Genomic DNA, 5,289 nt, shown 5'->3' on the forward strand with positions numbered 1-5,289 from the left:
GGTGGCGGAGCCAGATCTGCTTCCCGCTACTGCGGCCTCCCACAGATCGCCACCAGAGCTACCAGATCTGGGCGCCTCCGACCCAGAGACCACCGCGGAAGCCGCTGCGGACCAACCCCTCTCATCCCTCTAGAGCCACTCGGGCCCCGCTGCCGAGGCCTCGCGCTCACGGGCCACCTGCATGCGAGAAGCATGCTCGGCCTCAAGATTAGAGCGGAGGGACGCCTCGAGCTCCAGGAACCAACAAAAATAGCCCATATACCCATGCCCATGTATAGACGATAAATCGTGGTTGTATTCAAAGAAAAAGACGATAAATCATGGTCTACTCAAGAAAACAAAAAACAATAGATCGTGGACGCGGTTGTTCGTTCTGCTCTCGCCTCACGATTAGATCGACTGATCTATCTTCCTTAAAAATAATAAAAAAGATCGATCGATCTATCTCGCTGCCATAGCGTTAGGACTTCTGCCGCCGGTCCCATTTCGCTGACCTTGGAGTCGATTGCCAGCTTGTCGAGGCACCGGAGTAGCGGCGAATACGGCGGCTGCCGCTGGTCGTCATCCTTGGTCCGCTTGCTGCCATCCACCACAACCAAATAATTAGGCAAGGTGCATACGAACATACACGGTATTTTTCTATACATAAAAGATTTGCTAGTTGATGTAACCCCCTTTTGCTTTTGTTTGGCTATACTTCGCTAGTTGAAGAACAAAGATTTTTTTCCAGGCCAATTGCCTCAATTTCAACTCTGTGCTACTACCCAAAATTTGGATCGAGACTGTAGAACCATATACGTTTTTGTTAGAAAATAGCCAAATATATGTATTTGCTTATCAATTTGAAGTATTTCCTAGGAAACTATGAATTTTAATATTTTAGATGACTTGTTATTGAGGCATTTCGAAACATATGTTGATATGATATTTCGGTTGATATAACATATTATACTTGTGATCGTCATTGCTCCCTGCTCCTCCCCCACCCTCCATGTCCAAATCCTGGCTCCGCCCCTGCCTTCACACATCCACACTCTTGGCATCGGATTCTTCTGCTTGACCGTTCCTGTTCGTTCAATATGGTTGTTCTCATGTGTGTGCTGCTCTTGGGCCGTCTTTCCTATTGGAAGCTACTCCCGAAAAAATCGGAGCCTTCTCGTTCACACATACAACCTAACGTTCGATCCAAGTTGGACGATCATGATATGACCAGGCATTTCCTCTCATTCCACCATGACCTATCGTCTCTCTTGTTCGATTTTCACCCTCAATCTCTATCATGTCTCTCTCAGGCGGAATCTATCAGGTGCACCCACGTCTGTGGTACTACCGGTGCATTAGATGCCGTAGAACATTTTTAAAAATCTAAAAAAAATCTAGCACATTGACACAACTTCAATGTATGTTGTCACAAAAATTGGTATGAAAATTTGAAATATTTCTTGAGATACAGAAAGGACAAATTTACCATCAATGCGATAATGGGCGAAATCTAAAGGCCAACTTATATTATGTACTATTCACTGTTAAATTTTTCTTTTTGTTTCCCAAGATATGTTTCGAATTTTGACTTGAAATTTTGTGACAACCTACATTGATGCTGTGTTAATGTGCTAATTTTCTTTCCAGAAATGTTTGAACAATTTAAAAGTGCAATGTGAGTTCATTCACCGGTAGCACCACAAGCACTGGTGCACTAGATACTCTCCCCTCTCTCAGGTGTGTCGCCACAGTTGGCATTCCCTTCAGCTTGTATGTACATGATTGGATTCCAGAAGAAAATGAAAGAGGGCATGTATCCAATCCTTAGAAAATCCATCTATAGTTCTCGTGGTTCAAAAAAAAACTTGTATTAGTTTAATATTTTTATATTCCTTCAATCTGGCAATCCTGCAAAACAAAAAGGGCACACTAGAAGTTATTTGGTTACACCATATAAACAACACGTGAATTGTTCTGACAGATTCAAGGAATGTCGTAGTTGCCTTTGAAATAATACAAAAATGATATGAGTTGGATCCAAAAGAAAGTCTATTTGAAATTGAATTCAATGTATATCATAGGAAAAGAAGTTGTATGGTCGCAATCATACAAACCAAACAAGTTCCATAGAAATTTCTAACAAATGGAGTCTTCTAGAATTCATACTCCATTTCTGTATACAAGGCCACTTTATAATTTTTTTATATCTAACTTTCATCATTAATTTTATACACAAATATTGAGTTATATGATACAAAAAGTATGTCATTAGACACACATTTCAATGATATATTTTGATGACATATAAGCCATATTTTGTTAACCAAAATTATAAGTCAAAGTTTGACACAAAAAATGAAGTGGCCTTGTATAGAGAAATGGAGGGAGTATTCAATTTCGTTGAACCAAAGTGTCTTATTCTAAATGTAAGAGCAAACTATTGGTTAATTAGTTCTTAGTGGCTAGATATAAGAGACGGTGTCCTGGACTGGTGGGGGGGGGGGGTGCTTATACGGCCCCCACAATCCACGAGCGGAGCTCACGGCCCACCGATCATTACAGAGGACTCCGGAAGCCTTGAACCTCGACGTGATCAAGATGGAAACCTCTGAAGACTTGGCGTGTACCTCAAGATGGAACCCAGATACATCAGGGTGGTCGACAATGTTCCATATGAGCGCAGACGCTCGTTTGAAACCTTCGAAGAAAACGAAAAAAGGACTAGATCATTTGACGGTGTTCCATGCGGGCACCCTTTCCCATTCACGTGGTCGTATGACATCCTCGACCAAAATAAGTAACCAGAGCATTTGTCGGTGTTCCAAATGGGTGCTGCCGCCCGTTTCAGTGGTCGTATGAGTTATGCACAGACACAGGTGAGTAACCAGGGTGAACGACGGTCTTTCGGTTGTATGGACCCCTAACGGCCACAATAAGCCCGAGGAAGGAGGTAAATCACCCCCATCTCACTATTTTCTCCTTATTCCCCAAAATATCTCCAAACCCTAGCAAAACTTCGCCCGTTCTCTCTACTCGCTCGATTTCAGTTCAAATCCTTCTACGTGATCAACATACGATATGTTTCTCCTTCGATCCCCAATTTAATTTTCTCGAATTCGTGTTCTACATTCCTAGCATTGCCATGTCTAGGAAATGCATATTTTGATCCAAATTTGAGTTTGGCTTGGATTCTTTGATGTTTTTAGAGGAGTATGATGTCGATCAATATCGTTTAATTGCATTGGACTAAAAAAGTGTTTTGTAGATGTCTACGAGGAGGTCCACTTGCATAGGCAGTGCTTTGAGTTCATCCACCGCACCGCCACAACAAATTTTCACTCAGGGGATCGTTTTCACTGTCCGTGGAGCAAGAAAGAAGTTTCAAAGACTCGGTACAAGGAAGATCAAAGTATCCATGTGCGCTTGCGCGACAACACTTGCTAAGCTAGATATTACTAATGATTTCAATTTGCGTTGTCATAATGCCGGGTTGCACCATTTTGTTTATCAGGGATGTGAGACATATGAATGCATGACGCTTGAGTTTCTTAGCACTCTCTCGCACAATGTTAGTCTAATGCCCAATGCATACGAGGAGGAGTGAACCACTTTCTGTTTGGACCAAGACTTCAACATCACTTTTCAAGAGTGGTGTAATTACTTTGGCTTCCCCAACAATGATGAAGACATCCGCTATATTTATGAGTTTATTGACCCGTACCCGAGGCAATCCTTCTACCAGATGAGTTGCCATGGCTCAAGGCAAAGAGCCAGTTGCATTGAGAGTCTTGCTATACATCATTTCTATTATGTTATCACTAACTCGTTGCAGGCACGAGGAGAAGTTTCTAAGGTGAATGATGAGAACATGCTAGTTCTCGGGAAAGAAGCAAACCTTGACGTCGGTTATTCGCCCAACTTAGGGGCAATACTTTTGCACCTCGCACATCAAGAAAATCATGCACAAGGAGATATCGTGTGTGGAGGAGTGATCACCATGTTGGCCAATTCCCTTGGCCTCAACTACAATCAGCTTCACCCCATAGTCGGTAACAACCTTGTTAATATTCATGTTCTTACTAGCGTTGAAATGGTAGTAGTTCGTAATGGTTGTCATTGCATCAGAATTCCTGGAGTGGCATACTTTTTGCCTACTCCTATGCCTAACCGTTTCTCCAAAGAACATTGACAATTGCATTATGTTGCACAGGAAGGAGATGCAGCTGTTGACCAAGAAGGCCCAGAACCTGAGAAGGTAGATGAAGAAGAACTCGTCACCGATGAAGAAGAGGAGCAGCCACAACAAGAAAACTACGCCACCTATGCAAACCTTATGCGGATCTCTGCAGTCTCCAGGGCTCTATTAATGATATGAGCAACCTCGCCACGTCCCTTCGAGGCACGTCCACCTACATGAACATGAGCTTCTCCAACTGGAGCCAAGAATGGGCTCCTGACAGATGTCTGCTAGAACTACGTTGGTATTTCCCCAAAGAGGAAGGGATGATGCAGCATAGCGACGGTAGGTATTTCCCTCAGTGATGAGACCAATATTATCGAACCAATAGGAGAACCTCCTCACACCACATAAACAGCACCTGCACACAAATAACAAATACTTGCAACCCGACGTGTTAAAGGGTTTGTCAATCCCTTTCGGGTATGGCGCCTCAAGATAGGCAAATAACGCGAGGTAAAAGTGGTAGATAGAATAAATAGATTGCGGAACAAATAAATTAAAGCAAGGAATTTCTGTATTTTTGGTTTAATAGATATGAAAATAAATGCAAGAGAAAATATATCGCAAGGCAAATATGATGAAAAGAGACCGGCGGCTGTAGGTTTCACTAGTGGCTTCTCTCAAGAAAAATAGCAAATGGTGGGAAAACAATTACTGTTGGGAAATTGATAGAACTTCAAATAATTATGACAATATCCAGGCAATGATCATTATACAAGGCATCACGTCCAAGATTAGTAGACTGACTCCTGCCTGCATCTAGTACTAGTACTCCACACATCGACCGCTATCCAGCATGCATCTAGTGTATTAATTTCATGATAATACGAAGTAATGCAATAAGAATGATGACATGATGTAGACGAGATCCGTTTATGTATTGCAACATATATAGATCTCATCTTGTTATCCTTATTAGCAACGATACATACGTGTCGGTTCCCCTTCTGTCACTGGCATCAAGCACCGTAAGTTCAAACCCACTACAAAGCACCTCTTCCCATTGCAAGATAAATAGATCAAGTTGGCCAAACAAAACCCAAATATCGTAGAAGAAATACAAGGCT

At 42.3% G+C, this 5,289-nt stretch overlaps 1 long non-coding RNA gene across 2 annotated transcripts; it reads left to right on the forward strand.

Moving 5' to 3' along the window:
- Positions 1-454: 454 nt before the first annotated feature.
- LOC119321791 lies at positions 455-4,537 on the forward strand. 2 transcript variants are annotated; one of them, XR_005155209.1, is made up of 4 exons: positions 455-631; positions 3,248-3,399; positions 3,494-4,031; positions 4,193-4,537. It is a non-coding gene; the product is annotated as an uncharacterized LOC119321791 (long non-coding RNA). The 2 variants fall into 2 exon arrangements; XR_005155208.1 differs by having other exon boundaries at positions 455-612.
- The last annotated feature ends 752 nt before the right edge of the window (positions 4,538-5,289 follow it).

Source organism: Triticum dicoccoides, chromosome 6B (assembly GCF_002162155.2).
Source record: "Triticum dicoccoides isolate Atlit2015 ecotype Zavitan chromosome 6B, WEW_v2.0, whole genome shotgun sequence".
NCBI classification, from domain to species: Eukaryota; Viridiplantae; Streptophyta; class Magnoliopsida; order Poales; family Poaceae; genus Triticum; species Triticum dicoccoides.